This window comes from Trachurus japonicus, chromosome 2 (genome assembly GCF_045865225.1).
Source record: "Trachurus japonicus isolate A0001 chromosome 2, Traja_1.0".
Taxonomy (NCBI): Eukaryota; Metazoa; Chordata; class Actinopteri; order Carangiformes; family Carangidae; genus Trachurus; species Trachurus japonicus.
The window spans coordinates 2,715,290-2,738,092 of NC_140908.1; positions in this window are offsets into that span (position 1 = coordinate 2,715,290).

The following is a 22,803-nucleotide window of genomic DNA, read 5'->3' on the forward strand; positions in this document are numbered from 1 at the left end:
TTGTTTAAATGCAATAAAAACAGGTATGTGTCATAGAGGAGGCTTAGCTCTACCATCCTGTGTTGATTTTGAGTCAACAGGTCACATGACCTTGGAGTTATTGAGCTCTAATGCTCATATTTACTGTATAAAATACATAAAAAATTCATATAAAATATTACATTCATTTAAATGCAATAAAAACAGGTGTGTCCCATAGAGGAGGCTTAGCTCTACCATCCTGTGTTGATTTTGAGCCAACAGGTCACATGACCTGGGAGTTATTGAGCTATAATGCTCATATTTACAGTATAAAATACATATAAAATTCATATAAAATATTACATTTGTTTAAATGCAATAAAAACAGGTGTGTCTCATAGAGAAGGCTTAGCCCTACCATCCTGTGTTGATTTTGAGTCAACAGGTCACATGACCTGAGAGTTATTGAGCTATAATGCTCATATTTACAGTATAAAATACATAAAAAATTAATATAAAATAGTAAATGTGTTTAAATGCAATAAAAACAGGTGTGTGTCATAGAGGAGGCTTAGCTCTACCATCCTGTGTTGATTTTGAGTCAACAGGTCACATGACCTGAGAGTTATTGAGCTATAATGCTCATAATTACAGTATAAAATACATTAAAAATTCATATAAAATAGTAAATGTGTTTAAATGCAATAAAAACAGGTGTGTGTCATAGAGGAGGCTTAGCTCTACCATCCTGTGTTGATTTTGAGTCAACAGGTCACATGACCTGAGAGTTATTGAGCTATAATGCTCATATTTACAGTATAAAATACATAATAAATTAATATAAAATAGTAAATGTGTTTAAATGCAATAAAAACAGGTGTGTGTCATAGAGGAGGCTTAGCTCTACCATCCTGTGTTGATTTTGAGTCAACAGGTCACATGACCTGGGAGTTATTGAGCTCTAATGCTCATATTTACAGTATAAAATACATAAAAAATTCATATAAAATAGTAAATGTGTTTAAATGCAATAAAAACAGGTGTGTGTCATAGAGGAGGCTTAGCCCTACCATCCTGTGTTGATTTTGAGCCAACAGGTCACATGACCCGGGAGTTATTGAGCTATAATGCTCATATTTACAGTATAAAATAAAACAAAAATCCATATAAAATATTACATTCGTTTAAATGCAATAAAAACAGGTGTGTCTCATAGAGAAGGCTTAGCCCTACCATCCTGTGTTGATTTTGAGTCAACAGGTCACATGACCTGAGAGTTATTGAGCTATAATGCTCATAATTACAGTATAAAATACATTAAAAATTCATATAAAATAGTAAATGTGTTTAAATGCAATAAAAACAGGTGTGTGTCATAGAGGAGGCTTAGCTCTACCATCCTGTGTTGATTTTGAGTCAACAGGTCACATGACCTGAGAGTTATTGAGCTATAATGCTCATATTTACAGTATAAAATACATAATAAATTAATATAAAATAGTAAATGTGTTTAAATGCAATAAAAACAGGTGTGTGTCATAGAGGAGGCTTAGCTCTACCATCCTGTGTTGATTTTGAGCCAACAGGTCACATGACCTGGGAGTTATTGAGCTATAATGCTCATATTTACAGTATAAAATATATAAAAAATTAATATAAAATAGTAAATGTGTTTAAATGCAATAAAAACAGGTGTGTGTCATAGAGGAGGCTTAGCTCTACCATCCTGTGTTGATTTTGAGCCAACAGGTCACATGACCTGAGAGTTATTGAGCTATAATGCTCATATTTACAGTATAAAATATATAAAAAATTCATATAAAATAGTAAATGTGTTTAAATGCAATAAAAACAGGTGTGTGTCATAGAGGAGGCTTAGCCCTACCACCCTGTGTTGATTTTTAGCCAACAGGTCACATGACCTGGGAGTTATTGAGCTATAACACTCATATTTACAGTATAAAATACATAAAGAATTCATATAAAATAGCCTATTACGTTCGTTTAAATACAATAAAAACAGGTGTGTCTCATAGAGGAGGCTTAGCCCTACCATCCTGTGTTGATTTTGAGCCAACAGGTCACATGACCTGGGAGTTATTGAGCTATAATGCTCATATTTACTGTATAAAATATATAAAAAATTCATATAAAATAGTAAATGTGTTTAAATGCAATAAAAACAGGTGTGTGTCATAGAGGAGGCTTAGCCCTACCACCCTGTGTTGATTTTTAGCCAACAGGTCACATGACCTGGGAGTTATTGAGCTATAACACTCATATTTACAGTATAAAATACATAAAGAATTCATATAAAATAGCCTATTACATTCGTTTAAATACAATAAAAACAGGTGTGCATCATAGAGGAGGCTTAGCTCTACCATCCTGTGTTGATTTTGAGCCAACAGGTCACATGACCTGGGAGTTATTGAGCTCTAATGCTCATAATTACAGTAGGCTATAAAATATATTAAAAATTCATATAAAATATGAAATGTGTTTAAATGCAATAAAAACAGGTGTGTCTCATAGAGGAGGCTTAGCCCTACCATCCTGTGTTGATTTTGAGCCAACAGGTCACATGACCTGGGAGTTATTGAGCTATAATGCTCATATTTACAGTATAAAATACATAAAGAATTCATATAAAATAGCCTATTACATTCGTTTAAATACAATAAAAACAGGTGTGCATCATAGAGGAGGCTTAGCTCTACCATCCTGTGTTGATTTTGAGCCAACAGGTCACATGACCTGGGAGTTATTGAGCTATAATGCTCATATTTACAGTATAAAATACATTAAAAATTCATATAAAATATTACATTTGTTTAAATTTTTTATATATTTTATACTGTAAATATGAGCATTAGAGCTCAATAACTCCCAGGTCATGTGACCTGTTGACTCAAAATCAACACAGGATGGTAGAGCTAAGCCTCCTCTATGACACACACCTGTTTTTATTGCATTTAAACACATTTACTATTTTATATGAATTCTTTATATATTTTATACAGTAAATATGAGCATTATAGCTCAATAACTCCCAGGTCATGTGACCTGTTGGCTAAAAATCAACACAGGATGGTAGAGCTAAGCCTCCTCTATGACACACACCTGTTTTTATTGCATTTAAACACATTTACTATTTTATATGAATTCTTTATATATTTTATACAGTAAATATGAGCATTATAGCTCAATAACTCCCAGGTCATGTGACCTGTTGGCTCAAAATCAACACAGGATGGTAGAGCTAAGCCTCCTCTATGACACACACCTGTTTTTATTGTATTTAAACACATTTAATATTTTATATGAATTTTTAATGTATTTTATACCGTAAATATGAGCATTATAGCTCAATAACTCCCAGGTCATGTGACCCGTTGGCTCAAAATCAACACAGGATGGTAGAGCTAAGCCTCCTCTATGAGACACACCTGTTTTTATTGCATTTAAACAAATGTAATATTTTATATGGATTTTTAATGTATTTTATACCGTAAATATGAGCATTATAGCTCAATAACTCCCAGGTCATCTGACCTGTTGGCTCAAAATCAACACAGGATGGTAGAGCTAAGCCTCCTCTATGATGCACACCTGTTTTTATTGTATTTAAACGAATGTAATAGGCTATTTTATATGAATTCTTTATGTATTTTATACTGTAAATATGAGTGTTATAGCTCAATAACTCCCAGGTCATGTGACCTGTTGGCTAAAAATCAACACAGGGTGGTAGGGCTAAGCCTCCTCTATGACACACACCTGTTTTTATTGCATTTAAACACATTTACTATTTTATATGAATTTTTTATATATTTTATACAGTAAATATGAGCATTATAGCTCAATAACTCCCAGGTCATGTGACCTGTTGGCTCAAAATCAACACAGGATGGTAGGGCTAAGCCTCCTCTATGAGACACACCTGTTTTTATTGTATTTAAACGAACGTAATAGGCTATTTTATATGAATTCTTTATGTATTTTATACTGTAAATATGAGTGTTATAGCTCAATAACTCCCAGGTCATGTGACCTGTTGGCTAAAAATCAACACAGGGTGGTAGGGCTAAGCCTCCTCTATGACACACACCTGTTTTTATTGCATTTAAACACATTTACTATTTTATATGAATTTTTTATATATTTTATACTGTAAATATGAGCATTATAGCTCAATAACTCTCAGGTCATGTGACCTGTTGGCTCAAAATCAACACAGGATGGTAGAGCTAAGCCTCCTCTATGACACACACCTGTTTTTATTGCATTTAAACACATTTACTATTTTATATTAATTTTTTATATATTTTATACTGTAAATATGAGCATTATAGCTCAATAACTCCCAGGTCATGTGACCTGTTGGCTCAAAATCAACACAGGATGGTAGAGCTAAGCCTCCTCTATGACACACACCTGTTTTTATTGCATTTAAACACATTTACTATTTTATATTAATTTATTATGTATTTTATACTGTAAATATGAGCATTATAGCTCAATAACTCTCAGGTCATGTGACCTGTTGACTCAAAATCAACACAGGATGGTAGAGCTAAGCCTCCTCTATGACACACACCTGTTTTTATTGCATTTAAACACATTTACTATTTTATATGAATTTTTAATGTATTTTATACTGTAATTATGAGCATTATAGCTCAATAACTCTCAGGTCATGTGACCTGTTGACTCAAAATCAACACAGGATGGTAGGGCTAAGCCTTCTCTATGAGACACACCTGTTTTTATTGCATTTAAACGAATGTAATATTTTATATGGATTTTTGTTTTATTTTATACTGTAAATATGAGCATTATAGCTCAATAACTCCCGGGTCATGTGACCTGTTGGCTCAAAATCAACACAGGATGGTAGGGCTAAGCCTCCTCTATGACACACACCTGTTTTTATTGCATTTAAACACATTTACTATTTTATATGAATTTTTTATGTATTTTATACTGTAAATATGAGCATTAGAGCTCAATAACTCCCAGGTCATGTGACCTGTTGACTCAAAATCAACACAGGATGGTAGAGCTAAGCCTCCTCTATGACACACACCTGTTTTTATTGCATTTAAACACATTTACTATTTTATATTAATTTATTATGTATTTTATACTGTAAATATGAGCATTATAGCTCAATAACTCTCAGGTCATGTGACCTGTTGACTCAAAATCAACACAGGATGGTAGAGCTAAGCCTCCTCTATGACACACACCTGTTTTTATTGCATTTAAACACATTTACTATTTTATATGAATTTTTAATGTATTTTATACTGTAATTATGAGCATTATAGCTCAATAACTCTCAGGTCATGTGACCTGTTGACTCAAAATCAACACAGGATGGTAGAGCTAAGCCTCCTCTATGACACGCACCTGTTTTTATTGCATTTAAACACATTTACTATTTTATATGAATTTTTTATGTATTTTATACTGTAAATATGAGCATTATAGCTCAATAACTCTCAGGTCATGTGACCTGTTGACTCAAAATCAACACAGGATGGTAGGGCTAAGCCTTCTCTATGAGACACACCTGTTTTTATTGCATTTAAACAAATGTAATATTTTATATGAATTTTATATGTATTTTATACTGTAAATATGAGCATTATAGCTCAATAACTCCCAGGTCATGTGACCTGTTGGCTCAAAATCAACACAGGATGGTAGAGCTAAGCCTCCTCTATGGGACACACCTGTTTTTATTGCATTTAAATGAATGTAATATTTTATATGAATTTTTTATGTATTTTATACAGTAAATATGAGCATTAGAGCTCAATAACTCCAAGGTCATGTGACCTGTTGACTCAAAATCAACACAGGATGGTAGAGCTAAGCCTCCTCTATGACACACACCTGTTTTTATTGCATTTAAACAAATGTAATATTTTATATGGATTTTTGATTTATTTTATACTGTAAATATGAGCATTATAGCTCAATAACTCCCAGGTCATGTGACCTGTTGGCTCAAAATCAACACAGGATGGTAGAGCTAAGCCTCCTCTATGGGACACACCTGTTTTTATTGTATTTGAACACATGTTATATTTTCTATGATTTTTTAATCTATTGAGAAGGAGCTAATGTCTGTCAAATATCCAACTTAAAACTAACTTCACTGCAGTCTCCATGCGACGTCTTGGCGACGGAACTTGATGCGTCGGGAATACGTCGGCACGACGTATGTGTGCTATCTGGGTAGTAACGACCTAGCAACAGAAATGATTTTCTAGTCCCAGATGAGTGAACTCTGAGCTGACGTTCATGTTTTAACGCGGTCTCTGACTTTCCCGAACTAAATCAACACCGCACAAACTCGCACAAGTTATGACAAAGATGCCGTTTTTTTCCTTTCACAGATGTAGCTTCTACAACCGCAAACTCTGCATGTAAATGAAGTTATAGCGCCGTGTCGCCGACACAGCTGATAGAGAAAGCCAAACGATTACTCCAGATTATTTAAAAGCCCAAAAGGCGCAAGCAAGAGAGAGAGAGAGAGAGAAACATACAGGTAATCACCTCCGTTTTATCCAATGAAAATATTCAGCTCCAGGCCATATTTTAAAAAACATATTCACCGCGATCACAACTCGTGTCTCTCCGACTTTGTAACGTTACACACATGGGAGGGAGACAATCCCCTCTGCTGTAACGGGGAAGTTTACAATATATTAACAAAAAATAAAACATAATTGTTCTATAAATTGTTCTCTATACTGTTCCGGAACATGCGCTTCAACTGGGAGCAGCAAAGTCTGGTAGCTCTGAGTTTTTGAGTTTTTACTCAACATTTGCTTTATTTTTGTTGTGTTTTTTGTTATCTACTGATGGATGCTTCTCTGGGGAGAAGAGATTCTTCAGAGATGAGCTTCTTTCATTGAAAATGGACAGATCTGGAGGACACCACCATCCTGTCCTCAGATGATCTGAAGAGGTGCTTTTGTGGTGGTTGTTGTGCTGCTGCTGCTGGTGCAAAGTTAAAGGCTTGGAGGTGGAGATGTCCTATCAGTCCTTTCTGAGGTCAGTCATCATTGGAAATATCAACTCTCTGCCCAACAAGAGTGATGAAGAGCTGGAGATATTGGTGAAGACTCAGAAAGTAGACATTTATTTTATTTTTTCGAATCATAACAACACTTGTGTACATCCCACCTAATGGCAACTGCTTAAGTTCCATCTGAAGTTCTCCATGAAGTTGTTGCTAGGATACAGACTAAACATCCTGAGGCACTAGAGCACTGAAGAAGGAGGAGGCAATTCTAGACGGCCTGGATCATCCACTTCATGGCACCTTGACTGACCAGGAAAGTAGCGGTGGTGGACGGCTTCTCTCTCCTTGCTGCAAGATGGAGGAATATAGTAGTGGGGCAGATAAGCAAAATGATTTGGCCCCTCCACCAATGATCCTGATCCACCCAGCTGCCTCTTCACCATCGGTCCTGCTCCACCCGGCGGCCCTGCTCCACCCGGCGGCCCTGCTCCACCCGGCGGTTCCTGCTCCACCCGGCGGTTCCTGCTCCATCCGGCGGTTCCTGCTCCATCCGGCGGTTCCTGTTCCACCCAGCGGTTCCTGCTCCATCCGGCGGCCCTGCTCCATCCGGCGACCCTGCTCCATCTTTCTTTCTTTTTTGTGTCATTGTCGTGTGAGCTACTACACTAATATGAATTTCCCTCCTCGGGATGAATAAAGTATTCTCTACTCTACTCTACTCTAAATGTGACTTTGGCAGCTGTCAGGAACAACCTACAGGAGGTCAATGTAGTTTGTGATTTATTTTCACGAGTAATAAATTACGAAAAATCCATGTTGCCATGGAGATGTGTAAACAACATGACATGGCGAAGTAATATTTTCAGTGATGAGTCAGCCGTGCTGTAATGCTGATTTGAGCACGTTCTAAATGTCTTATTGACCCATCAGATTGCTTGGTCGGAACTACTTGTTGTATAATGATCTTTCACAACCATTATCTCCCAGAAAATCATGTAAAAAAAAAATCCCCACACAGTTAGTATCCATTGACGTTATTTTATGAATATTTCTTGATTTTATTTTGAAATAGCTCTCTGGAATTTCAAACTACAAACACCATTCCACTTCTCATTTGTTTGTAAGGTTGGTATTGATCTTTCACAACCATTATCTTCCTGAAAATCATGTTAAAAAAAAAATCCCCACACAGTTAGTATCCATTGATGTTATTTTATGAATATTTCTTGATTTTATTTTGAAATAGCTCTCTGGAATTTCAAACTACAAACACCATTCCACTTCTCATTTGTTTGTAAGGTTGGTATTGATCTTTCACAACCATTATCTTCCTGAAAATCATGTTAAAAAAAAAATCCCCACACAATTAGTATCCATTGACGTTATTTTATGAATATTTCTTGATTTTATTTTGAAATAGCTCTCTGGAATTTCAAACTACAAACACCATTCCACTTCTCATTTGTTTCTAAGGTTGGTATTGATCTTTCACAACCATTATCTCCCAGAAAATCGTATAAAAAAAAATCCCCACACAATTAGTATCCATTGACCTTATTTTATGAATATTTCTTGATTTTATTTTGAAATAGCTCTCTGGAATTTCAAACTACAAACACCATTCTACTTCTCATTTGTTTCTAAGGTTGATATTGATCTTTCACAACCATTATCTCCCAGAAAATCATGTTTAAAAAAATCCACAAACAATTTATCCATTGACGTTATTTTATGAATATTTCTTGATTTTATTTTGAAATAGCTCTCTGGAATTTCAACCTACAAACACCATTCTACTTCTCATTTGTTTGTAAGGTTGGTATTGATCTTTCACAGCCATTATCTCCCAGAAAATCATGTAAAAAAAATAAAAATAAAAAAACCCCCAAACAATTAGTATTCATCGACGTTATTTTATGAATATTTCTTGATTTTATTTTGAAATAGCTCTCTGGAATTTCAAACTACAAACACCATTCCACTTCTCATTTGTTTGTAAGGTTGGTATTGATCTTTCACAACCATTATCTCCCAGAAAATCATGTAAAAAAAAAAAAAATCCCCACACAATTAGTATCCATTGACGTTATTTTATGAATATTTCTTGATTTTATTTTGAAATAGCTCTCTGGAATTTCAACTTACAAACACCATTCCACTTCTCATTTGTTTGTAAGGTTGGTATTGATCTTTCACAACCATTATCTTCCTGAAAATCATGTTTAAAAAAAAATCCCCACACAATTAGTATCCATTGACCTTATTTTATGAATATTTCTTGATTTTAGGGTGTATTCACACCTGCAGTGTTAGTGCGCACTAAATCTGGTGCGCACTAAATTTGGTCCAGTTTGGGTTGGTGTGAAAGCACATCGCACTCTAATGCGCACCAAAACTAGTGCGGCCTGAGGAGGTGGTCTCGGTTCGGCTCCAGCCGAACTCTGGTGCGCACTAGTTTAGGTGTGAAAGCAACCGCACTCTGGTGCGACCCAACTGCCAGGCGAACTCAACACGTTTGAGCTAAAAGGGCTCCCGTAGTCGCTGACAACGGGTTAACGCAGCGGGGAGACCGCCCGGTGCTCCGGTGCTGCAGAGCTCTGTCCCCACAAACGAAGCAGCAGCAGCGGGGCAGCCGGTCGCTGCGTGTCCGCTGAGTCGCTCAGACACCGACAGGTCGGCGGCTCCGTCCCTTGTGTCCGCGGAGCAGCTGGTTACCGTGGTTACCGAGCAGCAGAGGTCCGCCCGTGTTTAACATTTAACCGGGAACTAACGGGACCGAGCTGGGTGAACGCAACCGGAAACCAGCCAGAAGTACCAAACAGAGTTATACATGCAAATAATATAGAAATAAATGACAGAGCTACTAACAACTGGCCCTACTGGAGTCTCCATCATGAAAGTTTTATCAATCAGGCTTCCAGATTCCAACCGGTAGTCATGGAGACTTGACGTTCTCCAAGTTTGGTCCCGAGTGACAAAAAGCAGGTGTGAAAGCAACCGCACTAACTGAAAAATGAAACAATGTATCATTTTAACATTTGGTGCGCACCAGGGTGCGCACTAAACAGGTGTGAATACACCCTTATTTTGAAATAGCTCTCTGGAATTTCAACTTACAAACACCATTCCACTTCTCATTTGTTTGTAAGGTTGGTATTGATCTTTCACAACCATTATCTCCCAGAAAATCGTATTAAAAAAAATCCCCACACAATTAGTATCCATTGACCTTATTTTATGAATATTTCTTGATTTTATTTTGAAATAGCTCTCTGGAATTTCAACTTACAAACACCATTCTACTTCTCATTTGTATGTATCACTTGTATGTTGTATCTTTTTTGCAGGTTTTTTACGTGTTTTTCCCCTTTCAGAGTGCTTCTTCACTTTACTGAGCTGCAGGGTGGCACTTTTTTCTGTTCACTGTTCACGTCATCCGAGTTTCCATCGTCATTAGCTTTTGACGTCAGCTGTTTGGTTGCACCAACTTGCACACTAACTTGTGACGTCAATTGTTGGGTTGCAGTCCTAACCCCTCGTCTGTCTTGCAGCCATACAACATATAGCCATTTCTTTAGCCTCTCTTGGTTGACAGAAAACAAGCGCATGCAAAGCTCTGGCCATAAATTCGAGTTCCAAGAGGTTTCCCTTTTTGTGATTTTCAAATCTACTAATTCCCTAATTACACGATGTTCTCCACCAGCCCCTAGCCACAGATCCTCCTTGGATACTGTACCACCTTTTCTTGTACGCCCCATGATGATGATTGCAGGCCCTTCAAATATAAACATAAGTAAAACAGTCTCATGCTAAGACACTTGGCATTGATCAAACATGGAATTATATATATAAATCCACAAACAATAAGTACACTTGAACATTGTGTATGAATATTTCTTGATTTTATTTTACAATAGCTCTCTGGAATTTCAACCTACAAACACCATTCTACTTGTCATCTGTTTGTTAGGTTGGTATTTATCTTTCACAGGCATTATCTCCAAGAAAATCACGTTAAAATAGTCCAAAAACAATTAGTATCCATTTATTATATTTTATGAATATTTCTCAGGTTTATTTTGAAATAGCTCTCTGGAATTTCTAACTACAAACACCATTCTGCCTCTCATCTGTTTGTATAGTTGGTATTTATCTTTCACAAGCGTTATCTCCCAGAAAATCATGTAAAAGATATTACAGAAACAATTAGTATCAATTACTATATTTTATGAATATTTCTCGGTTTTATTTTGAAATACCTCTCTGGTATTTCAACCTATAAAAAACATTCTACTTCTAATTTGTTTGTAAGAGTAGTATTGATCATTCACAACTATTATCTCCCAGAAAAGCATGTGAAAATATATATAAAACAGTAAGTATTAATTGAGCATTCATTTATTTATTTAGATCAGTATTTAACATTATTCCGTAGTCTCTGGTGACATTATTGACTTGAAAACCAGCTTTTACGGAATATTCCCAGGTGCTCACTTGTCTTGGTTGCGTAAAGTTACGCATTACCGTTCCAGACTGTTTGAGACAGCATTACTTCTGTTAACTCCGGAGCAGTAAGCAATAGTGACTTGAAACAAACTTCTACGGAGGATTCATGTACCAGATGCTCACCTTTCTTGGTTCTGTAACATAACAGACTACTGTTCCAGACTGAGACTGCATTACTCCTGAGCGGTAAGCAATAGTGACTCAAATTAACTTTTACGGGGGATTCATATGCCAGCTGTTCACATGTCCTGGTTACATACAGTTGTGGACTACTGTTTGAGAGTGTGTTATGCTGTTAGTGTTAAATATTGAGTCTTTAAAGTCTAATTCCATGTTTGATCAATGCCAAGTGTCTTAGCATGAGATTGTTTTACTTATGTTTAAGGGCCTGCAATCATCATCATGGGGCGTACAAGAAAAGGTGGTACAGTATCCAAGGAGGATCTGTGGCTAGGGGCTGGTGGAGAACATCGTGTAATTAGGGAATTAGTAGATTTGAAAATCACAAAAAGGGAAACCTCTTGGAACTCGAATATATGGCCAGAGCTTTGCATGCGCTTGTTTTCTGTCAACCAAGAGAGGCTAAAGAAATGGCTATATGTTGTATGGCTGCAAGACAGACGAGGGGTTAGGACTGCAACCCAACAATTGACGTCACAAGTCAGTGTGCAAGTTGGTGCAACCAAACAGCTGACGTCAAAAGCTAATGACGATGGAAACTCAGATGACATGAACAGTGAAAAAAGTGCCACCCTGCAGCTCAGTAAAGTGAAGAAGCACTCTGAAAGGGGAAAAACACGTAAAAAACCTGCAAAAAAGATACAACATACAAGTGGAAATCAAAAGTACAGACATACAAAATCTGGCCCAGAAAATTCGGATGTAGAGAGGAGTGATGAGAGTGCCACTCAAATTTGTGATACCGACCTCGGTGCTGGAAACGATGATGTTGAGGAATCAGATACTGCAACAGATGGAGCAATTCATACAGTTACAGCAACAGATACAGTCGATGGAAACTCAGATTAAGTTAACAGTGAAGAAAGTGCCACCCTGCAGATCAGTAAAGTGAAGAAGCACTCTAAAAATGGAAAAACATGTAAAAAATCTGCAAAGAAGATACAAAATACAAGTGGAAATCAAAAGTACAGACATACAAAACCTGGCCCAAAAACATTTCAAATACATATTAAGAGGGACAAATGGGAAAAAATTAAGCCAAGGCACGGAATGTCCAAACTCAGGAAATCATGGACACATGTCATACACCATAGTTTTCAAAAGCATAACCCTTGTTGTTGTCTTACATTTAAATACCAGCATTGTAGAGCAGCTAACAGCCGGAATAAATCATCACCTCACATCAAAATAAAAGCAGTGTGCATGTTCTCTACATGCAACGCCAAATATTTCTTTGTAATGCAGAAGAAACCCTCAAAGAATGCCAAAAAAATAACTTTCCACGTGTCTCGATGTGGCAAAGTATCCCATTTAGATGATGAGACAAGGGCAAGGCCAGCCAGCAATAAGAAAAGAGGGAAGATTGCGAAGGCAATCACTGGTGGTGTGAGCAACACCTATTATCAGAGGCTGGGGAAAACACCATCACTGGAGCTCCTCGCTGGTAACCTCACCCGAGCACTCTCAAAAGATGTCCTAAAAGTTGTGTCAGCAGAGATAAATAGAAGCACAAGGCTTCATGATGACATGTTGCTGGAGCTAATACTGACACAGCAAATAATGAGAGAGTCTGATACAGGTTACATTTTCTGTCCAGGATACATCCAACATCTGCAAGTGGATCCTTTTGGTGTCCACTTGTACATCGAGCAAGGAATTGCGATTTTTACTGATCATCTCCGCCAAAGTTCTCCAGTGATCCTCTTCCTTGATGCCACAGGTGGCGTTGTGCGCCGGCTCCCCAACCAACCCAAGAGGGTCCTGTATTATGCCCTCTGTTTGTCAGGTGATGGTAAAAACAAACCACCTCTTCCTGTCAGTGAAATGGTCACCAATGACCACACCGTGGCCAATTTGTCCTTTTGGCTGATGAAATTTTTGACAAAAGTCAGAAAAATCACTGCCATTAAAGTAAGCCAAGTGGAAACTGACTACAGTTGGGCCCTAATGCAAGGTGTTTTGCTGGCCTTCAACAAGCTAGATGTTCTGGGATACCTTGAGATGCTGTGGAAAATCATCCAAGGCTCTTTTACAAAAAAAGAGCTGAAGGGCATCACTGTGCTACACCTGTGCTCAGCACATATCCTGAAGGCCGCCTCTGTTTCCTTTTCCAGGAAGACCAAAGATAAAGGGCTGAAGGAATTTGCAAATCATTGCGTGGCTCATCTGATAAACAGCATCAGTCTGAATCCAGCAGTCCAATTTTTTGGCCACATGGGACGGATTTTTGGAAGTCGGCTCTCCACTCAGGAAGTAGAAGACAGCTTGGAGGTCATCAAAGGGTGCATCAAGACCAAGACCAATCTAGATGATTCCAGCCCTCAGCTAATGAAGACACAACCTGAGCCACCTAAGAGAGCCAAGACTGTTCTTGCCAACTCACCGTTTCGGCATCTTTTTGAAGGGGTGCTGGAAAGTGACCAGTCCAATGTGCTAGATGCAAATGGAAATTGTGAGGAGAACCCGTACTACTGCCCTGATATCATTAATGTTTTGCTGCAGGATTACATGGGGATTTTCCCACTTTGGTCAGGCCTCATGTCGGGGGATCTATGCAGATACGCAAGTGATGGAGATCCAACCCAAGTTGGTAAATCAGACACCAAAACAAGGCTTACTAACTGCCATGTCGAGAACTGGTTTTCAATCACAAAGAACCAAATTCTACGCAAGGAACGCTTCCTCAGGCCTGGCTCTTTCATTCGGAAGCTGCATACCTCTCTGCGTGGCCGCTACAAGGAACACATCCTGCAGTATGGCCTCAATCAGACACTGTTAGGCAGATCATTGAAAAACAAAGAAGAGCATCTTGAGCATGCTCAGGAACAATGGGGCAAACGTAGTGTGCGCGCAGCTCCTAAAAGGACGAAATATTTCCACCCTCCCCACAAGATCCCAACTCCTATGGGACTGAAAAGACGAATGAAGACCAATAAAAAGGTATGTGATTAAAATATATTGAATGATTATAATTATAAGATTATAATTATAAGACTAATAATTATAAGTCAAATGCTGAAACTGTACAACTTCACGTTAATCTTTATTTAATTAGGATAAAATGATTTCATATCTTCGTTTTAAATAACACAGGTATCGGCAGCCAAAGATGGGCAGAAAGAAGGAGACCAGACAAACAGACCAAAATTAAAATACATGAATTGATTTATTGGTGTTAATTAAATATAGACTTCTTAGAGAGAAATACAGACACTACTTAGTCATATGTATTATTCCTGTAAGTAACAGAAAGTAGCTCCACTGATGGTGTTTTCCCCAGCCTCTGATAATAGGTGTTACTCACAATTAGCGATTACCTTCGAAATTTTTCCTCTTTTCTTATTGCTGCTGGGCTTGTCAAAGGGTTGCCTAACCCTTGTCTCATCACCTACAGTAAATGGGAAACTTTGCCACATAGAGACACAAGAAATGTTGTTGTTGTTTTTTGCGTTTTGAGCGATTATTTTGCATTACAAAGAAATATTGGCGTTGCATGTAGAAAACATGCACACTGATTCTATTTTGATGTGAGGTGATGATTTCTTTTGGCTGTTAGCTGCTCTACAATGCTGGCTGGTATTTAAATGTAAGACAACAACAAGGGTTGAAAGCTTATGTGTATTTCAAATTTTTTGGTCCAGGTTTTGTAGGTCCCTTTTTAAATGCTGTATGCTACTTGCTTTGCTTGATTCTCTTTGATTTATGTGATTTTTTTAAACTTTTTTTCAACAGGTCATTAACAGATCAAAGGATGGTTCACAACAGAACACTGGACAGGGTTATATATTTTTTCTGTTCTCTGGGTCAGTTTACTACTTTTTATTTCAAAATAAAACTGAGAAATCACATGTGTATTTCAAATTTTTTTGGTCCAGGTTTTGTAGGTCCCTTTTTAAATGCTGTATGCTACTTGCTTTGCTTGTTTCTCTTTGACTTATGTGACTTTTTTTTTCAACAGATCAAAGGATGGTTCACAACAGAACACTGGAGACACTGGACAGGTACGGGGTTATTATTATTATTATTATTTATTTTTTTTTTTTTACAAGTTTTCTGTTCTCTGGGTCAGTTTACAACTCCCCCTCACATTCTGACTTAATCAGACGTACTTCTTAAACATAATAGATATCTGCAGCTTAAGATGGCCAGCAAAAAGGGGGAGACCAGATCACCACAACAACAACAACAACAACAACAACAACAACAACAACAACAACAACAACAACAACAACAACAACAGCTAAACTGGTTTATGTCTTTTTTAGAAAACAAACAAACAAAAAATGCTGATATGTGTGTCAAACAAGAACAGATGATGTATGCTTGTATAACAACTTGCATGCTTGTTCTAAATTAACAGCAGGAAATCTGGCGCAAAAGAGACAGTGAGGTTGTTGTGGCTGTCATTGATTCACCTGACAAGAGGACAATGTACATACTTCGTCAGAGTGACATAAATTCTCTAGCACCACACAAGTGGCTGGTTGGTGAGGTAAATATTTCTTACATAACAAACATCACATTTGCATTCAGAAAGTTTCTGAAGTTACCAGAGAAATCATTTATAGAATAACTTATTTTTCAGACAATTGAATGCTACCTTAGAACCATCCTCAACACAAAAGGTTTGGGGAAAAGGATATACCTATTGAACCATTACTCCGCTGGAGTAATAGTTTTTGGTGCACGGTCTGACATGAGCAAACACTCTTTGCGCAAGGTATATAGTTAATTTGTTTAATGACAACATATTACACCTAAGAAACTTGAAACATTGCCTTAAAAATGCTTTTATTTACTAATGTATAAGGTTGACTTTGACCTCTACGACGGAGTTATTGGGGCCATCAATGTTGGACGCAACCACTGGAAATTCCTGGCAAGTGTTATAAGAAAAATATTCTCTGCCTCAAATGAAATGATAAAATAATAGTACAATTGTGATGGCATGTAACTTTTCCTTTTAGTATCTGCACAAGTCCAACAACACTGCGTACATCATGGATCCCATGGGTCAGACTGAGGACAGTGACTCAAATGACGCTGCATCACGGTTTCGGTAGGGTCTGGTAATTTTAGTGGACAGTAGATTACTATGTAACACCTCACCTCTTCAGAAGCTTCCTTCTTCAGCTGTCGTTAACATTTCCATGCTAACCACATTCTGTGTTATAAACTGTTTTCTGGTCTGTAACAACATAGCATGTCTGCCCGTCCTGGGTGAGGGACCCCTCCTTTGTTGCTCACACTGATTTTTCTCTGATTTTTCCCTGTTAAAAGGGTTTTCTATGGAGTTTTTCCTCAGTCGATGTGAGGGTCTAAGGGCAGAGGATGTTGTTATGATGGGATGTAAAGCCCTTTGAGACAAACTGTTGGTAAAATAAAAGGGCTATACAAATATATAAATATAATATTTTTGTATTATTATTATGGGGAAAATTATATCAAATTATATGCACTAATAATAGGTAAACATTTTTCTATGTTTTTAAAAGTATGACATTATAACAAAAAGGCTACATTTGTGTTAAATTTGTCAACAATCACTACAGCCAGTACATGCGGCAAAACCGATACCAGAAAACTGATTGGGTGGGTGTCAAGTGGCAGGCATCTACAATCCAACACAGCATCCAAAAAGATGGCTATAGCTGTGGTGTTTTTGTAATGAAGGTAAGCTAAGCCACAGATCAATTGTGTGAATATGGGGGAAAAAATCTTAAAATGTGTTCACCATCATTTAAAAAAGTCACATTTATAATCTATTCTGTATTTCATTGACAAAACAGATGGCTGAAGATATGGTGGAGGTTTTTCCTCTTGTCCCTCAAAACATCACACTACCAACTTCAAGAAAAGAATTAAAGGAACTCAGAATCCAGATGGCCAAGACCATTCTTCAGTGCTCTGGTTCGTAGACTTCTTCTTCTTCTTCTTCTTCTTCTTCTTCTTCTTCTTCTTCTTCTTCTTCTTCTTCTTCTTCTTCTTCTTCTTCTTCTTCTTCCTCCTCCTCCTCAATGACCTACTGCATCCAGCCACCAGTATATTGATTTTCATATTACTTAAATCAACCGTGGGATAATTTATAACATTACAATATTTTAGTCTTCAGTGAAACAGATCATTGTTCCGGTTGTGGCCAGGAGAATGCCAAGGGACAGTCGACCCAAACCACAAAATGTAGTAAAATGAGTAGTATACTTGAAAAAAAATTTTTAAAAGAAGTTACACATTTGAAGGTGTACAGAAAAGGCCATTTGTCCTGTTTGTCGCGCTGAGTTGTCACGAGTTGCCGCACGAGTTTAAGGACATGGATATTCAAGCTTGGGGTGAGACCGAGCTCAGTGTGTGTGTGTATGTCTCAGACGTTGGATTGACGGATGACAGATCCAATATCAGTGGCTGATGAATCGTGAGCAGGCTGACATATAATCTGTGCGCCTGCATTATCCAACGTGGGGAAAAAATACACACTTGCATCACGGATTTAATCAAAAATAGAATTTTGGTCTAGTTTGGCCTACATCGTCTGATAGATGATTTATTACACTAATGTTAAGACCCATAGTGGGCTCAAATTCAATTTTCTTTTCTGTACAGCTTTAAATGATGCAGAGTAGCAGTGTAAACCAGCACCTAACGGATCTGATGTTAGATAGTTGTCAGTACGATAACATTATATTTGAGAGACCATAATTTTATACTGTTAGATGTTTGATTTAAAAAATGTATTCCAGATCGAATGCACAAAATGCAGAAGGTGGTTCCATCCATCCTGTGTGGCAATGGCCGATGAGGAGTGGGACGAAGAAAACTCTGCACCATCATCAAAGTGGGAGTGTGGCCTTTGTTGATTTTAAGTTATGTGTCAGAAAAAAAAATCAACACTGACAATACAAAAGCAGTTTGAAAAAATGATAAATAGTAATAATAATGTTCACTGAGGAATTTTTTTTTGTTTATAATTCTTTTATGTGTAAAACATACATAATCTAGATAGTTGAGATTTATTTTTGAAATTCCAGAGGTTCAAAAGAAAACTGAGAAATAATAATAAAGTGTGCTCAATGGATACTAATGTTTTTTGGAATATTTTTCTACATGATTACCTGGGAGATAATGCTTGTGAACAATCAATACCAACCTTAAAAACAGTTGAGAAATTCCAGAGAGCTATTTCAAAATAAAATCAAGAAATATTCATAAAATAAGGTCAATGAATACTAATTGTTCGGGGATTTTTTTCTTTTTTTTTTTCTACATGATTTTCTGGGAGATAATGGTTGTGAAAGATCAATACCAACCTTAGAAACAAATGAGAAGTAGAATGGTGTTTGTAGGTTGAAATTCCAGAGAGCTATTTCAAAATAAAATCAAGAAATATTCATAAAATAACGTCAATGGATAAATTGTTTGTGGATTTTTTTAAACATGATTTTCTGGGAGATAATGGTTGTGAAAGATCAATACCAACCTTAGAAACAAATGAGAAGAGGAATGGTGTTTGTAAGTTGAAATTCCAGAGAGCTATTTCAAAATAAAATCAAGAAATATTCATAAAATAACGTCAATGAATACTAATTGTTTGGGTTTTTTTTTAAATTAATTTTTTTACATGATTTTCTGGGAGATAATGGCTGTGAAAGATCAATACCAACCTTACAAACAAATGGTGTTTGTAGGTTGAAATTCCAGAGAGCTATTTCAAAATAAAATCAAGAAATATTCATAAAATAACGTCAATGGATAAATTGTTTGTGGATTTTTTTAAACATGATTTTCTGGGAGATAATGGTTGTGAAAGATCAATACCAACCTTAGAAACAAATGAGAAGTGGAATGGTGTTTGTAGTTTGAAATTCCAGAGAGCTATTTCAAAATAAAATCAAGAAATATTCATAAAATAAGGTCAATGGATACTAATTGTGTGGGGATTTTTTTTTAATACGATTTTCTGGGAGATAATGGTTGTGAAAGATCAATACCAACCTTAGAAACAATATATCACACACACCCAAAGAAAGAAATTAAATGTCTCAGCATGTTGTCATATCGTGTAGTGTTTGAATGTAGGATAGGATGATCTTTCATTTTAAATCCCTGAATCCTTGCTCTTCCTGTTTGAATGTGTCAAACATTTAATTTAATGAAGTTTTCTTCTTTTTATCTCTTCAATAAATCTTTATTGACAAAGGCAGTTATTAATGAACAAGTCAGCGAGGGGCCAGCGGGGGCATATTCAAATAAATACAGTGAATAAAAAGCATAAATTAAATGTTTTGACAGCTTTCTTATGATTTGAGTCACAGGCTGCATCAGTTTCCCTCTGGGATTGACACAAAACAGGCAGGAAGCAGAAAAGAAGCGCACTTTTATTGAGAAAACCGTGTGGTGCAGTACCGCTGTTTCGCCGCCAGAGGGCAGCATACAGAGTAAAGACAGACACAATATAGCATGGGTGTACTTCCGGAACTCTTTCAAAATAAAATAAAAATGACGACCGCGGCGGGCTGTGGCTTTACCTCAACTTTGTCCAGTGAAATGAGTGATTTGTAGCCGTGGTGGTGGTGCTGGGGGGTCTCGGGGGGGTACAGCTGTCCGAGCAAGAGAGCCAGAAGTTGGATTGGTCCCGGGGAGCGCAGCTGTCCGAGGATGAGACCTGGGAGTTGGAGCTGCTTTACGTTGCTACCGGTTGATATCCGCTGACATTTGAGAACGTTACGACCGTATCACATTCTTCCAGGGTTAAATAAATAAAGCGTCTACTTCTGAAGCTGTTCCTCGTCTAAAACACTCTGTGAAAGGTCACAGTACTTATCGTTACCTGACCGTAAAGTTAGGGCGGTCGAAGTTATTTTTTATTTAGAAAGCGAGTGGCGACTTCCGCTTGTGGCCTTATGTAACTTCTCTAGCTTGACGCTACGGTGCGATGCAGTTCCCCGTTGTGACCAGCAGAGGGCAGCAGACACAACGTGTTTCAATGGGTTGGATGAATTGTCTTTTTAAATCCCTGAATTCTTGATCTTCTTTTTTAAATGTATCAACAGACATTTAATTTTATGATTTTTTTTAAAAAATCTCTTCAATAAATCTTTATTGACAATAATAATTTCAGTACAAAGGCAGTTATTAATGTAGGCTCAAGCTGACAGCTGCAGGGAGAATATGAACAAATTACTGTATTAATCCCCAAATCATGTACGTATATCAATATGTATAATACTGTACACTGCTATATATCACTCTAGATGATTATTAATACTGTAAACCACTGTGCACAGCTGTTAATTAACTGCAGTAAAGCCCAGAAGACGCTGTTTTAATGTGTGTTTGCAGTGAGCTGCAGTTCTCTAAAGTCACCACAGGGTGGCGATCAAGAGCCACTGTCCTGTTATATCAGCTTCTCAACAGTTTTATATGGAAGAAATTAATAGTAGACTGAAATATAAACATAAATCACACCTCACAGCTGCTGCTATTGGATCTTGTCAATGTTGAAAAATATATATTATATCTCACACACACCCAAAGAAAGAAATTAAATGTCTCAGCATGTTGTCATATCGTGTAGTGTTTGAATGTAGGATAGGATGATCTTTCATTTTAAATCCCTGAATCCTTGCTCTTCCTGTTTGAATGTGTCAACAAACATTTAATTTAATGAAGTGTTCTTCTTTTTATCTCTTCAATAAATCTTTATTGACAAAGGTAGTTAGTCAGCGAGGGGCCAGCGGGGGCAAATTCAAATAAATACAGTGAATAAAAAGCATAAATTAAATGTTTTGACAGCTTTCTTATGATTTGAGTCACAGGTTGTTTGATGCAGTCATCAGTTTCCCTCTGGAATTGATACAAAAACAGGCAGGAAGCAGAAAAGAAGCGCACTTTTATTGAGAAAACCGCGTGGTGCAGTACCGCTGTTTCGCCGCCAGAGGGCAGCATACAGAGTAAAGACAGACACAATATAGCATGGATGTACTTCCGGAACTCTTTCAAAATAAAATAAAAATGACGACCGCGGCGGGCTGTGGCTTTACCTCAACTTTGTCCATTGAAATGAGTGATTTGTAGCCGTGGTGATGGTGCTGGGGGGTCTCGGGGAGCGCAGCTGTCCGAGGATGAGACCCGGGAGTTGGAGCTGCTAACGGGCTGTTGCTATCGGTTGATATCCGCTGACATTTGAGAACGTTACCGTATCACATTCTGCCAGGGTTAAATAAATAAAGCGTCTATTTCTGAAGCTGTTCCTCGTCTAAAACACTCTGTGAAAGGTCACAGTACTTATCGTTACCTGACCGTAAAGTTAGGGCGGCCAAAGTTATATTTTATTTAGAAAGCGAGTGGCGACTTCCGCTTGTGGCCTTATGTAACTTCTCTAGCTTGACGCTACGGTGCGATGCAGTTCCCCGTTGTGACCAGCAGAGGGCAGCAGACACAACGTGTTTCAATGGGTTGGATGAATTGTATTTTTTAAATCCCTGAATTCTTGATCTTCTTTTTTAAATGTATCAACAGACATTTAATTTTATGATTATTTTTTTTAATCTCTTCAATAAATCTTTATTGACAATAATAATTTCAGTACAAAGGCAGTTATTAATGTAGGCTCAAGCTGACAGCTGCAGGGAGGAAGGATACTACTACGAATATGAACAAATTACTGTATTAATCCCCAAATCATGTACGTATATCAATATATATAATACTGTACACTGCTATATATCACTCTAGATGATTATTAATACTAGATATTGTATTTAGGAACGAGTTGGAGTCGGGGATGAGCAGTGGTCCAGGTAGTGTCGAGGTGAAGTCATCAGCTGCCATACATCACAGCAAGGGTCAGTGGGATCCTCAGCTCAGCCCAAGGCCTACTACGTCTCCAGTTTCATTTTCTGCTCAGTGGAGTTGATGTGAGATACGTTCAACCTTTTAAAGAGATAGCACAAGGGTTTTGTCAGTTTTGTCAGGACTACAGATGGAAATTAGTGGCTCCGCTAAATCTGGTGCAGCCATCTTTTTATTGTCTCAATAATTAATGTCACTGCACACTGTCCTTTTTAAATAAATAAATGAAAATAAATCAAGTCAGTCACTACATACATTAGTGACTG